This window comes from Triturus cristatus, chromosome 3_1 (genome assembly GCF_964204655.1).
Source record: "Triturus cristatus chromosome 3_1, aTriCri1.1, whole genome shotgun sequence".
Taxonomy (NCBI): Eukaryota; Metazoa; Chordata; class Amphibia; order Caudata; family Salamandridae; genus Triturus; species Triturus cristatus.
In genome coordinates this window covers 313419393-313435128 of record NC_140583.1, presented here as the reverse complement: position 1 = coordinate 313435128, position 15736 = coordinate 313419393, and positions in this window count along the sequence as shown.

The window sequence follows — 15736 nt, the reverse complement described above, 5'->3', positions numbered from 1 at the left end:
CTGATTGAGCTTGGGCCTTTTAAAAGGGCTGAATTCTTGAGTGCCAGGGTACCAAATGGCTAGTAAAGAGCCACTTAAGGCGGACTGTACATAGAAGATTAGCAATGTATGTTGTGTCAACGCCATTGTAAAATTTGAATTGCTAGTCTATCACTAAGCTCTCGAGAACTGTTGATCCTACGTCATATAGATATGTATATAGATATAGATATATATATATATATACAAATATATATATATATACACACGTGTGTATGCATATATATATATATATAGATCTATATATATATATGCTTTCAGGCAATTTGTTGGACATATATATATATATATATATATATATATATATATATATATATATATATATATATATATATATATTCACTGAAAAAACCATAGGTTTCACACATGTTATAGTTAGCGGAAATTTTACTGATAAAAAACCAATGAAATTCCCCCGTTATAGTTAGTGCAGGCAACTATAACTCACGCGACCGCAATCCTCTGCTGATGCTAATACTGTATTTAGACACTTATTTGCCCATGTCTTCTTCCATACATTTTTAGCTATACATATATTACAAATATTTTTTTTTCATAAAGACACATATGTCATCAGCAGAAGATTGCGGTCGCGTGAGTTATAGTTGCCTGCACTAACTATAACGGGGGAATTTCATTGGTTTTTTATCAGTAAAATTTCCGCTAACTATAACATGTGTGAAACCTATGGTTTTTTCAGTGAATTTGCAAGGTTTTTTAAATGCTAATTCCTAACTATAACGTGTGTGAAACCTATGGTTTTTTCAGTGAATTTGTACGGTTTTTTAAATGCTAAGTTACTTTACGCCATTCGTGATGTGCGCGCCCACTTAACGCTTAACTATAACTACCTACTGGCGACCGCCAGTAGGTAATATATATATATATATATATATATATATATATATATATATAGAGAGAGAGAGAGAGAGAGAGAGAGAGAGAGAGAGAGAGAGAGAGAGAGAGAGATTAATATATATAAATGTATATGTATATGTATATTAGAGGTGTGCGCAGCCACTGTAGAAGTAGTGGTAAATGCAAATAAAATTGCAATCACCTGCAAACTAAATGTAAATATGAAACTCCTTTCAATGTAAAATACAAAAAATAAATAAATAAGTGTATACAAAACATGCCGCAGCCCGTGGGCCAGAAGAGAAGGGACCACAGGTCAGACTGTTGACCCTTATTGAGAGCTCTGTGTTCTAGTTCAACTTTAGTAATCCAATTGATAGTAATGCTGACTTCCTAGTTACATTCGGCTTAAGTCCGCCTATGCTATGTCCAAGAGCTTGACCTCATTCCCAATGGCGCCATTGATTTGGAAAGAAAAAAGGCGATTCATGCTGTTCCAGGCGCCCTTGCACGGTTTCAGGGAGATATGAAGAAGTTGAAACCATAGAAACGTTTGTTTTGTTCCATCCTCCTGGTTTGAGTGGATATACTGGGGCCTGGGCTGAAAACTAGACTCCAGGAGATACCCGCATCCTTGTATTTGGACACGTTCACCAGATCCCTCACTTGGAATGATAGACTAGACCTTTACTAATAACATGTTTACGGCTGGGTTTTGACATTTACAGTAGATCCTATACTGGTAGTAAACAGTATTCTTTGAGTGAGGCAACAATGACATTAACTGAAAGTGGGGAAGGGATCGAGGGGTTCTGCACAAGATCTGGGTGAATCTTGCCTCTCACTTTATCTTCATTTGACAAAGGTCATTCACAAAAGTAGTTCATTTTTTTAGATAAATTAAAGATTTCATATATGGAAAATTTAGCTGAGATAAATCATAGCATGAGGAGTCGAGATGCCAAGATTGAATAGGGATCTTACATTTTGTATGTAAATGATTTCCAATTTGTCTAACATTTAATTCAATAGTAGCATATGACAGACCTGGAAAAAGCTTGCCGTTTAGACCATTCATTGTCTGACTAATAGCACAGCCGCCATATAATTATGCAAAACATTTTTAAGGCTTTAGTTATTATGGAAGACTTTGATTTTAGGTTATCCAAGTGATGAGCCACTGAAGCTGGAGCCAGGTTCGAGTCTGAAGCCTGGCTCTGCCTCAGCAGCTTGAGGTCCTGTTGGAACCTTGAACCCATAACGAGCCGAGCTTTCACGTGACTTCTGCATGCCACACTTACTTTACCCTGGGTGTGGTGTTATAGCATGAGCTGCGAACTTTGGGTGGAGTAACCAGGTTTGAGTTTCAGTATCAGCTTAATATCCTGTGATTCTGGACAAATCACTAAATCCCCTATAATGAAAAGAAATGATGTGACCTTGTGCAATGTCTAATTACAACAAAGCCCTCTGTAGTGCAAACACATTCTATTTTTCATTTAGGGGTCTCCCAATCAGATTGGATTACTGATTCAGGGCAGGACCTGTCCTAGTGCCCATCTAGAGCCAAACCCTATGAGTGTTCTGCATTAAACCAGGTCCAGTGCCCAGGGTTCTTCACATCAAGCCACGTTGAGACTGTGTAAAATAATATAATAATAACTTATATAGAAAGTGCCTCACATAAGCAACCGATCAAGAACTAATTAGCTGTTTCTCACCAATTTGCTCATGTTTTCATCATTGGTGACTTTCCTATAAAAATGGAGGAACCACCACCCAGACAAAATCATAAGGCTGTTGTGTGTGTGTGTCTGTATATCCCTGTCAGGTATGTCACACATCTAATGACTTACGTAGATTCTAATACAGGAAGGAGAGAATTATTCCTCACAGAAAATATTTAAAATGAGTTGTGTGTGGCATTAACTGTCTTTATTTTCAAGCCCACACTCATGGAGAGCGAGCGTTCTCAACCTTGTGCAATGTAACTGGATTCTCAGATAAAGTGCTCCAATTCTTTCGCGTCGAGTGCACGCTTTATAAAAAACGCTGACAAATGTACAAAGAGGTCAAAACAAAGCATTAAAATAAAAAGGAGAGGCAAATCAATACCCATTTAGTGGCTGGTTTGTACAACGGGAAACCAAAAAAACATGGATATATCACCTCTTCCCTGCTTAAATTGGGTGATCTTAGGCAAATATTTTATTTCACCAAAGCTTCTTTTTCTTCACATGTGAAAGCACTTTCAGATACATGTGTTCAGAAAACAGGCTGTATAAAAACCTATTGTGTTTGATTTAACAGACTTTAATGTTGCTGTATAATAATCTAGGCCACATACAGTATTCCCGTGATAACTGTTTTGCTGCTTGGTTCACTAGTGGCGCTGTCCCCCGTGTGGGGACAGACGCAGGAATGGTTCTAAGTTCAAGTTTAAAAACTATCCTTTTTAATAAGTACTTCTCAGTGCAGTGATATAATGTGACTTATTAATGTCAAAGCCTCTTCATATTAAATAAATTCCCTTTTTTGAATTTTGAAGAGACCACCATGTCTGTGACTGCTTTTTAAATAAGTGCTATGCAAACAAATGATGGATGTCAAGAGACCTGGGTTAAATCCATTGTTCTTTTGCTCACCATGCCACCCCAGTTTAGACCCAGCCATATGCAAATCAGTCTTGACCCTGTGCATCATGGGAACAGTCCAGACCGAACTGCCAAGTCAGGTCCTCCTTGGACCGGAAACAAGCATCCTGTGACCGGTTTCTGGGTATTGCCCTTCATCAGCCAGGTTAGCTTGAATCCAGTGGCACAGTGAGCAAGAGACCCATGTTTGGGCATATCCATTCCACTTAGGGGGAAAAGTGCTACGCAAACAAATGATGGATGGAATGCTAATTAAATCATACATTTACCCCCAGTCAAGAGATTTGGGTTAAATCCATCGTTTTTTTGCACACCATGCCACCCCTGTTTAGACCCAGCCATATGCAAATCAGTCTTGACCCTGTGCCTCATGGGAACAGTACAGACGAACTGCCAAGCCAGGTTCTCCCTGGACCGGAAACAAGCATGCTGGGACCGGTTTCTGGGTATCACCCTTCATCAGCCAGGCTAGCTTGAATCCAGTGGCACAGTGAGCAAGGGACCCACATCTCGGCATACCCAACCCACTTAGGGTGAAAAGTGCTACGCAAACAAATGATGGACGGAATGCTGAATAAATCATACATTCACCCCCAGTCAAGAGATCTGGGTTAAATCCATTGTTCTTTTGCTCACCATGCCACCCCAGTTTAGACCCAGCCACATGCAAATCAGTCTGACCCTGTGCCTCATGGGAACAGTCCAGACCGAACTGCCAAGGCAGGTGCTCCCTGGACTGGAAACAAGCATCCTGGGACAGGTTTCTGGGTATTGCCCTTCATCAGCCTGGCTAGCTTCATCCAGTGGCACAGTGAGCAAGGGACCCACGGCTGGACGTACCCATCCCACTTAGGGTGAAAAGTGCTATGCAATCAAATGATGGCCGGCATGCTGAATAAATCATACCTTCACTCCCAGTCAAGAGATCTGGGTTAAATCCATCGTTCTTTTGCTCACCATGCCACCCCCAGTTTAGACCCAGCCATATGCAAATCAGTCTTAACGCTGTGCATCATGGGAACAGTCCAGACCAAACTGCCAAGCCAGGTCCTCCCTGGACCGGAAACAAGCATCCTTGGACCGGTTTCTGGGTATTACCCTTCATCAGCCAGGCTAGCTTGAATCCAGTGGCACAGTGAGCAAGGGACCCACGTCTGGGCATACCCATTCCACTAAGGGTGAAAAGTGCTATGCAAACAAATGATGGATGGAATGCTGAATAAATCATACATTTACCCCCAGTCAAGAGATCTGGGTTAAACCCATCGTTCTTTTGCACACCATGCCACCCCTGTTTCGACCCAGCCATATGCAAATCAGTTTTGACCCTGTGCATCATGGGAACGGTCCAGACCAAACTGCCAAGCCAGGTCCTCCCTGGACCGGAAACAAGCATCCTGGGACCGGTTTCTGGGTATTACCCTTTATCAGCCAGGCTAGCATGAATCCAGTGGCACAGTGAACAAGGGACCCACATCTGGGCTTACCCATCCCACTTAGGGTGAAAAGTGCTACGCAAACAAATGATGCATATGCTTTTTTAATAAAGCAGTTTTAAAGAAAAAAATTATGCCTGTTTTCCTTAAAGCGATTGTTATATTTCATATAGGTACCATAATATAGGCCTCAGTAAACTCGTTACCCTTCACCTATATTCCCTCCCTACATTACGCTTGTCACGGTTTACAGGGACTGACCTTTTACCTAGATATTACACTGCATTCAAAACGCGGGTTTTCTCTAGTTGGAAATCTCCAACATTATGCATGAGGATTCTTGGAAGCACAGCAGGACTACCATCTCCTGTATAAAATCTATGTATAATGTTCATGCCCGACGTCATCCTTAGGCCGACACAGTAATACAGCAAGGGTATATATACATCACACTTTGCTAAGATAGACAGAGGAGACAGAGATTTCCTGGCCGACCCACTGACCAGAGACGCTGTGGTTCCTGCACGCAGATGCTCTAGCTTGCAGTGGTCTAAACATACCTCGCAGGGTGTTGAACTCTAGACCAGGACGGGGTCTCATAGTCTCTCACTTCAGGTAATGGGGATGACTAAATCCTAGAGGGATTCTTGGTTTAACACCTACTCCCACGCTAGGTACACTTAGGTACATCTAGTTAGGGAGACATCGTAGGAGTACGCATCTTTTTATCATGTGTTTTATATACTCAAATGTATTCATATTTTTAGTAAGATGGTCAAACTATACCATCCATTTATGTTTGTACTACTATTAGTCATTTATATCTTATACTGTCTAACGGTTTTTGGATCACATCTATTCTACACCAGAATAACAACTGTTCAATAAATGCTTATTGAAAACACACAGTTTGTTTTATTCAGTGTATCTCTCTGAGACAAACTAAGTAAGCACGAGTGACTGAGCGAAAGGTAGTATATTGTTTACACAGTTCTTATGGATCAGGGTTGTCATGTTCGATGGTTGCCACAAACGATTCTTTCCTTGGTAAGAGGAGATTCTAGTGGCACTGTGAGCTAGTTGGTACAAAAGGGCCAACGTACCCAGTGGGGTGATCAGAGTTCATCTGACACCAATCCTACAGTGTATGTTGTCTAAACGCGCAGGTCCTGTATATTTTCTATGGGAACTACACGACACCACCACCCTTTTTTGAGGTCACAAGCGGGCCTATTTCCCGGTTGTGACCGCTAAAAACGGTTGTACATCTGGCCTCTTCTCACATTTAACTTGATGTTTGTTGTATGATTTACATAGAAAAAAATTTCAGGGTTCGGCTTGTGCATGGGCTCTAAGAGCCAACTTAGACCCCAGATACTTGCCCTATATATTTTTGTACAGAGAGAGAGAGAGTATTGCTGATTTCTGGCGATTGATGAAAATTTTAAATGTACCACATTGCCCTCTGTATAGTGCTGGAATTTAGTCTATACTATATAAAAAAATCCTATAAATATGTGAATAAATCTGTAATAAAATGCCTATGTGAGGGAATTATTTATTTTTTATTAAGTTGCATAACATTATGATTATAAATGTTTTATGGTAGAACAGAAATGTTTAATTTATTGGAAAGCAGAGAAAAGAAATGCTTTGCCATAAACAGTTCTTTATATAGGTGGTATGGCTACTTTGGGTAATGCCCACATCATTAACATTATTTACAATAACTCAGGTGTTAGAATTTACCACGTCTCTTTAAAGCTGTGGCAATATCACTCTAGATCCCATGGTTGTCTATTTTCTGAGGACCACTGGCAGTTTTCTCAAGCTCTCACCTCTTTTTTCCACTTTATCTGCTGATCTATTTTTCTATGCTCGATATATATTCTGTGTGGTCTGATAAACAAATGTCTTGATGTCATGTGGCACAGAGATTTATAAAAGTCAATGGCAGATCATAATTCAAATTTAGCCTAATTTAGCGCTTTATCCTCCCGAGGTCATTAAAACGTTCATTGAAAGGGAGTGGTGACTAAGTGTCATCATCATTTAATTGCGCTTAATAAAATGGTAACCTCTAACTCTCATAGCCATTAGTTATATATGTGTGCATACGTTATTTTACATTTTGATTTAGTGAAACAAGTGATTTATATGTTTTTTACTAACTATAGTTAGAATACGTGCATCTTAAAATAGACATGAGTCGACGCAAGCCCTAGGTGCCCAACTCCAACTTGAAAATACAATGTTGCATATCTGCTTGCTGTCCATAACTCTCTTCATAGTTTCAAGCCTCAGAGTCACTATGTTCTCATTTAAAATTGATTTCTGTTAGTCTATTGTGTCAAGATTATATTTGTTACAACTGATTGGTTGGACGATGTTTCTAAGCACCCGCATGGTATGGGAGGCAGAGATGGTGATTACTCCTATGTGAGATATTGTGAGGGCTGAGACGACGTAAGAATCTGGTATTGTACTATTCATGAGAAGGAAGCAGACACCAAGTACATCAGGAACACTGGTTTCTGAGCGGTGGGACTCTGTACAATGTATTACTTGGATGAAAATTCATGTTTTGACTATGAAGTTGATTGAGCTAGGTAGGATTTACCTCTGTCAACCTTTGCCCCTTTTGAGATCCAGTGCTCCTTATTTGACACAGATGAGGTCCTCTGAGAGTCCTTAAATATTTCATGTATTACCCTGCCAATCACCACATAGAAACTCTCTGTCTCCTATGAAGTTCCATGTAGATCCATGCTCGCCCCAATGTTCTTCAACCTCTGTGTGGAACCCCTGTGGTTTATCCTCACACATAACAACATCAAAGTCAATCAATATGCAGACAACTCTTAACTCTACCTTAAAATCTAAACTGCAGACATTCATCATCTAAAAACCTGCCACGATCTAAACCAGAAATGGATCGCAAGCTCCTACCAAAAGCTCAACACCACCTGTTACCTACCAGCGCCAACCAAGCATGGTTCAAATTCAGCTATCCAACTTGAAGTTAAGTGGTTTCATGCCCAAGCTGACAGGTAATGTGTAATCATTCAGATTCACCATTCAAATAGACCTCCTTCAAAGAACAGATCTCCAGGAAAATCAGGACAGCAAGGAACCAGCAATTCCTCTTGAAAAAGTGAAACCATTCCTTTCCGAAACTGACTGTAGAACAAGAGTGTAAGCACTAGTCTTCTCTCACCTGGATAGAAGCAACCATCTCCTCACAGCCTCCGACATCGGTTTAGCATCACTCTATGGCATCTTAAATGAAGGGGCATTGCCTTATCAAAGGCTTAGAACATTTCAAGATATTACCCTAATGCTGAAGGAACTACGCTGGCCTCCTCTCCAAGCCTGCATCATATTCAAGAGCAGCTGCATCACCTAAAAGGCTATCAGAAACAACTCCAGCTCATGTCTGCCAAAACTAACCACCTCAGGCGGACTGCACTACAATAGGACCCAAGACATGATGGGAATGGGGCAACAAATGCAAGAGGAAAAGACCAGAAGACAGGCTTTTTCCTCTACAAACCCAGGATCTGAAACACCTTCCTGTCAACTACAGAATTACTCCTGTCTTCATGCAATACAGAAAGAATTGAAAATACATCCCTCTAACTGCTGGCATGGCTGGAAAAAAGTGAGCAGGGAGAGCAATGGGTCCCTAGATTGATACTCGGTGACGAGCAACATATTTCAGATCCACAAGCTGTTGCAGATGCATTTGCGGGTCATTCTGAAGCGGTTTACACCTCCTCGACTACCGCCACGGCAGAGGATTCCCATCAATTACTAGCCAATATTCAATTGCCTACCCTGTCCACTGAAGACAGAGATCTACTGGAGGAGGATCTCTCTGATGATGAGATCCACCTGGCAATAAATAGCATACAGTCGGGAAAGGCGATGGGACTCAATGGGATCCCTATCGAATTCCTATAAATGACGACCTCACATGTTGCACCTCACCTGCGAGAAATGTACAACAAGAGTTGTGAAAGAGGAGCCCTGCCGGAGGACCAAAGGCTGCCCCCCATTGTGGTCATTCGTAAGCCAGGGAAGCCCATGGAAAGCTGCGGATCATACAGACCCATAAATCGGTGCACAGAATCTTAAATATCTTCACGCATTTCGGTAAATATTCTGGCTACTCAATTAATTGGACTAAGTTGGTGATTTTCGCGATTCAGGGTCCGATTCCACAACTCCCGACAAGATGTGAGGTGGAAATAGAGACCGTGGGATTCCGATACTTCGGAATTTATATAACTCCAGATCCCCCAATTTTTTACGACAACAACTTACTTCCATCTAATTTTTGGCCACCTGCGGCTGGCGCCCCACTGGCCCCCAGTTCTGTTGTGCGTAATCTGGGTGTTATGTTCGATAATAAATTGACGTTAGAGAAACATGTCAATAAGACAGTTGGGAGCTGCTTCAGTCTGATTAGGGCCTTTCAGAAAATCTTTCCGATGTTCTCATTGGAGGCAAGGACACTGATAGTCCGAAGTACTATCCTCGGTAGGTTAGACTACTGTAATGCTCTGCTTTTGAACTCTCCACAGTATTTGATTGAGAGACTGCAGAGAATACAGACTATGGCCGCAAAGATAACACTGGGACGACTACGTCGCTCCTCTAACTCGCTGGCACTCTCAGATTTACATTGGCTGCCAGTCCTGCAGAGAATTCAATTTAAAGCCCTATGCCTATTGTTTAAGGCCTTACATGGTCAAGGGCCAAAATCTCTGCAGGAAAGATTCAGCTGGTATGCCCCCCCTTGGCTGCTTCGCTCATCCTCATCAAATTTGGTGAGGGTGCAGAGAATGAGGAAAGTCAAATCAGGCGGCCGGGCCTTTTGCATAGCAGCACCCCGGCTCTGGAACACACTCCCATTGGATATTAGACAGATAGATAATCTGATGCAGTTCAGAAAAAGGATTAAAACCTGGCTCTTTCCTCGGGCTCACCACCAAGTCCCCTGCTAATTCCATCTGGCAGGGGCTTTCTTCACCCAGTCTACACTCTAACATAGCGCCAGGTTACCCTTAGGGTGTCAGCAGCGCTGTACAAGCAACTATAATAATAATAATAATAACAACCTGGCCGTCCCCCTGGTGAGACTGTGTCGTGGCGTTGCACATTGGAGGTCGCTTCCCTTCTCCTTACTGGGACGCGCTGCCCTAATCAAGATGTTGGCGCTTCCTCGGTTTTTATATATCCTTCAAAATTGTCAGCATAAGGTCCCAGATTCCTATTTTGGGAGTATAGAGAGTGAGGTTAGAAGGCTGTTATGGGATGGGAAAGCGCTCCGCATAGCATTACATACATTAACTAAGGGTTGGTACGATGGAGGTATCGCACTTCCCGATATGCAATTATATTATTGGACTTCACAATTATTAGTGGTGAATCATTGGCTATATCGTTTATCAATGGACCCGGCGTATTTGCTGGATAAGTATCAAATGGGCAGGGAGGACTACCTTGGAGCCCTCTACTCGAAAGTCCGGAAAGATCGTTATCTGGGCCCCACAGCTCATAACATGGAGATCTGGCGCCTAGCTAATCAACGCCTCAGATGGTTGAATAGACTGACCCAAGCCACTCCATTATGGTCCACCCACCAACTAGGATCCCTATGTCATCAACCCGGTTTTGATAGATGGGATACTATAGGTATCTCAACCATAGGCCACCTAGTTAAAAAGGGGAAAATATTAACATTTGCGGAACTGGGGGAGCAGTATGAATTAGCTCGTGGGGAGATTTTCCGATACCTACAGATCCATCACGCCCTGAAAGCAGCACTTCCAGAACTAACAAAGATACCGGAGTCCTCTCCCTTAGAGGATCGATTGCTCTCTGAACCAAAATCAGAGAAAGCCATATCGCTGACATACAAGAAATTATGTAATAACATGCCGGATCCGTTTCATACTCTTCGAGAATGGTGACAAGCTGATATCGGGCAAATTGAAGATGACTGGCAGGCAGCGCTATTTCCCCAAAAGAAGCAGCCATTCCTCTCAGGCTCCGCTTGATTCAGTTAAAAGTCCTACATAGAACCTATCTCACCGGGGTCACACTAGCATAACTAGGGAATACACCGGATACAGTGTTTCTCCGCAGATGCCAGCAAGAGGCAACCTTTTACCACATCATATGGGAATGTCCCAATATACAAATCCTTTGGGAGAAAGCCACGAGGCACATACAGAGGGCACTAGGTAAAGCGATTGCCCTAACACCACACTTAGGGCTCCTTAATATATGGGGGGCTACAGACCTTACGGAGGAGGAACAACAAATGACCACAATAGGTTACACACTATTGAAACAAGCAATTGCAATGAAGTGGGGGGTGGGAGACGAGCCATCGTCGAAAAATTGGACACAGGAATTAGATAAATGGATGATAGCAGAAAAAGCAGTGTTCAAGTCCAGAGGATCTCCTAAGAAATGGGATGGGAAGTGGGGCAAATGGAACATGTACTGAGGGGAATTATGTACCTCACCTACCAAAGACATGGAGATGAGAAAGAATACCGGAAATGATGCAGGGGCTGATGGCTGATTTACCGATGACTGATTCCCTTGAATATATAAATGCGATATATGCAATCAAACGCTTTGTGATTTACATGTTTTTTCAAACCAATAAAAATATATATTTTTTAAAAATACATCTCTCAAAAGAGCACAACTACTCCAGGCATTAGGAACTGTTACCATTTGTCAGACTTCTGAAATTACAGAGTGGATATATCAATGGTACCGGTTGTCCCATAAAAGGGACATGTAGAGAGACATGCAGTGAGCCATTTTGGTAGTTGGTTCAGCACTCTGCCTCATCTCGTAGGTAGATGTAGCGATCGCATATCCTCAGAATCTGTTTGTTTGGCCCACCGTCAGGGAACTTGGACTCTGGTTGTGCAAAACACACAGAATATTGAAGCGGGCAGACGGAGGGAAGTGGTATTGGGATGGAAACAGCGGGAATGGAAACCTGTAAAGCTAAAAGGCCCAATTTAGGGTTTTGAGGACTCCGTTGCAAATGTGGCAGAGTACTGTGGCAGACAACCTTTGTTTTTCAGAATCAAACTCCTGCTCTGGCAGTTTGTATCTGAAAAACAAATAAATGTAAAACGTTAGATGAACAGCAATCACACCTAACGGCAGCCGTCCACCAAACCTTTTGTACCGTGAAACAAACCAGCATCATGGTAGTTCCTTACAGTGTACAGAGATGACCGCCGTCCGTCAAACCACAAATAAGGTCCAAAGTCACAAATTATCATTTTCTTGTGTAAGCTCCTACTCTCTCACTACGAATATATAATGAGTTACCAATCACATGCAGGTGAAAGAGTGACCACACTTCCGGTTTTCTCTGTGATTTGCTAGGTTTAGAAATCTTCAAATGAATGCCTGCCAATATATACGAACTAATAATTTTGCAGATTATTAATCAACGGTTAATACATAAAAATTGTCATTAAATTCTCAGCATATATGCAACCTTTTAAGCTTGATTCCTTTGAGTCAAGGATTCCAGACTCTTTTAAATCAGGTTATTTCACCTTTAGAACAAAGGTGTTCTGTGAAAGAAAACATAGATTTCTGGTAGTTCAAGACTTAACCTAGGTCAATAACAAATTAAACGTCCTTGCAATATTCAATGATTCTAAAACACTTGTTTTCTTAATAATGTAATTTACAAAGCCATGTCTTTTTTTGCACCCTTCAGCGACTCACTACCATATTTATTTCTCTTTGCAATCAGTCTAACCAGGTTAAACAAAAAGTTGAAGTTGTTGTGTCTTAGACGCTACGACCACGTCAGAATTAGTTAAGATTCAGGATTATTCTGAGGCTCTCTGATCCTTGAAGGACTCACACAGTGTTTCTCACCCGAGTCTCAGGTCTGATTCCCTGCTATGTTTCTGATAAACGCAAGTCATCCTCTTCAGCTGCTGTTAACTTTACTAGTTTTGGCTATTCACCATTTACAAGTGTAAATGTCATAAGAAGAGGGACACCATGGAGGATGACTTACCGACCACTCCCCCTTGGCTCACATTGGTGCCGTCCGCAACCTGCGCCCTCATTCCGCTCTCTCATTTCATGGATGCCTTAGAGAGGTAGGACCCGAAACCAGACAAGGTCAGGCAAAAGGTGTTACCGCCATTGACAGCCGATTAGCACCCCTGAAGATAGACAAAAGGGGTGGAGCCCCACAACGGAGAGAGACACCAGTGAGAGTTCGCTGCAAGAAAAGAAGATTTGGAGAATACCGAAGCGGGTGAAAGAACCACGACTGTCAGTCAGATGCCAAAGTGGTCCGCACCCGACGACAAACAAAAGCAGGAAGAACATGTGAGATGCTCGGAGAGCCACCAGACAGACACATCATCCAGCCACGCTCTGTAGCATCGCGCTACAAAGAACCACGGACACTTCTGGTGGTTTAACAGGAGCTTCATTCATCAGCCTCTTATCTCTGCCTTGTCCCTACACTAACTGCCCTCTATCCTGTCCGGACTCCTCCCCTTCCCTCGACCCTCTGGCTCTGCCCTCACCAACTACTGGACTGCTAACTTCATTACATCTCCCCTTTTCTTAATAAAACAAACAATCAACAGTGCTTTAGTCCATCTCTACAATGAGTCTCTTGGGTGGCCGGATTTCACGACGTGGCCGCAGTGACATGTTCCCGGTGAGCACACTCGTCACTGGCTCACTCTGCTGACCTCCGTCTCCAGTGTCACTAAGGTCATGTTCCTCAAATGCAGGCATGAGAGTCGTGTTTATCCCTGGTCCTTTCGGGTCTCGCAGACACCTCTTGAAATGGGAGACATTTCTGGTGATTCTGCGCTGCTCAGATTCCGCGGTCAGCATAGTGCCCTTCTTTTGAGTAACTACCAGTGGCTCATCACGGAAGCGGGAATCAGTCTTTTTCTGCTGCTCTTGTTTGACGAGGACATGATCCCCTTCATGCAAGGACGGAGACCTCGCTCTTCTCTTAGCATCAGCATACGATTTCATTTTGTCCTTGTTGTGCTTATCAGTCACTACCATTTCCTGATGGAAGAGATTTGGTGATACCGCTTGCAAGGCGCCCTCCCATGTCGGGATGCGATTTCTCATTGGTCGCCCTAGCATGAGGGTTGCAGGGCATTGTCCGGTGGTTGAGTGTGGTGTTGTCCGGTAAGCTCTGAGAACTTCAGTCAGGGCTGCCTGTAATTCTTTCTTCTCAGCGGACGCTTGCTGAAATGTCTTTTTAATCGTGGCCATAAATCTCTCAATGGTGCCATTTGCTTGGGGCCAGAGTGGCATGACCTTTCGGTGTTTGAAGTCCATGTGCTTCGCAAAGGCACTGAATTCGTGTCCATTGAATGGGGGACCATTGTCCGTTTTGACTTCTCTGGGGACACCCCATGTTGCAAATACTTCGTCTAGCACTTTGAGAGTGCAAGAGGCGCTGGTAGATAATATGATTTGTGCGATGGGAAATCGTGAATATTCATCGATTATGGCAACCACGTATTTGCCAGACTGCAGTGGCCCATAAAAGTCCATGGCAATTTCTTGCCATACTCCACTGGGTAAGGTGGTCATCTGTAGCGGTGCCGGTGGATTGCTTTGGCTGGTCAGCTGACAGAGGTGGCAGTCCCTTAGCGTGGACTCCACCATCTGGTCCAGGAAGGGGAACCAGACGCGTTCCTGTAGAGCTCGCTTTGTGGACACCACTCCTCTGTGGCCTTCATGGGCCAGGTCGATGACTCCCTGCCGTAGTTGACTGGGGATGACGAGTCGTTGACCTCTTAGAATGACTCCATCAGTGGTGACCGATAGTTCATCACAGACGTGCCGAAATGCTTGAATCTCTTTCCGGATTGTCGAATCTGTATCTTCTTCTTGCGTGTTATGTCTCCATCTATTAGTTCGGATCCGGTGTAACACCATTTGCAGGATGGTGTCTTGGGCGGTGACCTCCCGAATGACATCCATGGGAATGGCAGGTGGCAGTGCTCGGGCAGTCACAAAGTGAATATATTCCTCGGCAATTGATGGTTTCGATTCTGAGGATGGCTGAGGGTGACAGGACATGTAGTCAGCCGGGTTCTCCGCCTTCCCCGGTTTATGAACAATCGTGAAAGTGTACTCCTGAAGTCGGAGACCCCATCTCTCAATTCTCGGAGGCATCTTGGATTTAGGATTGCCGTAGATGGTGATCAGCGCCTGATGATCCGTGATCAAGGTAAAGTGCTTGCCATATATAAACACATGAAAATACTCGCACGCCCACACTACAGCAAGACTTTCCTTCTCCGGCTGCGAGTACTTCTTCTCGGGATACGACAGGCTGCGGCTGGCATATGTGACGATCCGCCTCTGGTCAGAGTCATTATCATATTGAGCCAGGATGGCCCCCAATCCAACAGGGCTGGCATCAACAGTGATCTCCGTCTTCCGTCGTGGATTGAAATAAGAGAGACTGTCGGCCGACTCCACTGCACGCTTGATTTCCGTGAACGCCCTCTCACACTCAGGGGTCCAGTCAAACGGTTGACCAAGCTTGGTCAGGATCCGAAGGGGGTGACTGATAGTCGCGTAGTCCCGGATGTAACGGGCACAGTAGCCGGCCATCCCTAAGAAAGACCTCTAGTCATTGACATCCTGCGGGCTGTTGGTGTTGTTCAACGTCGCAATCTTATCTGGGTC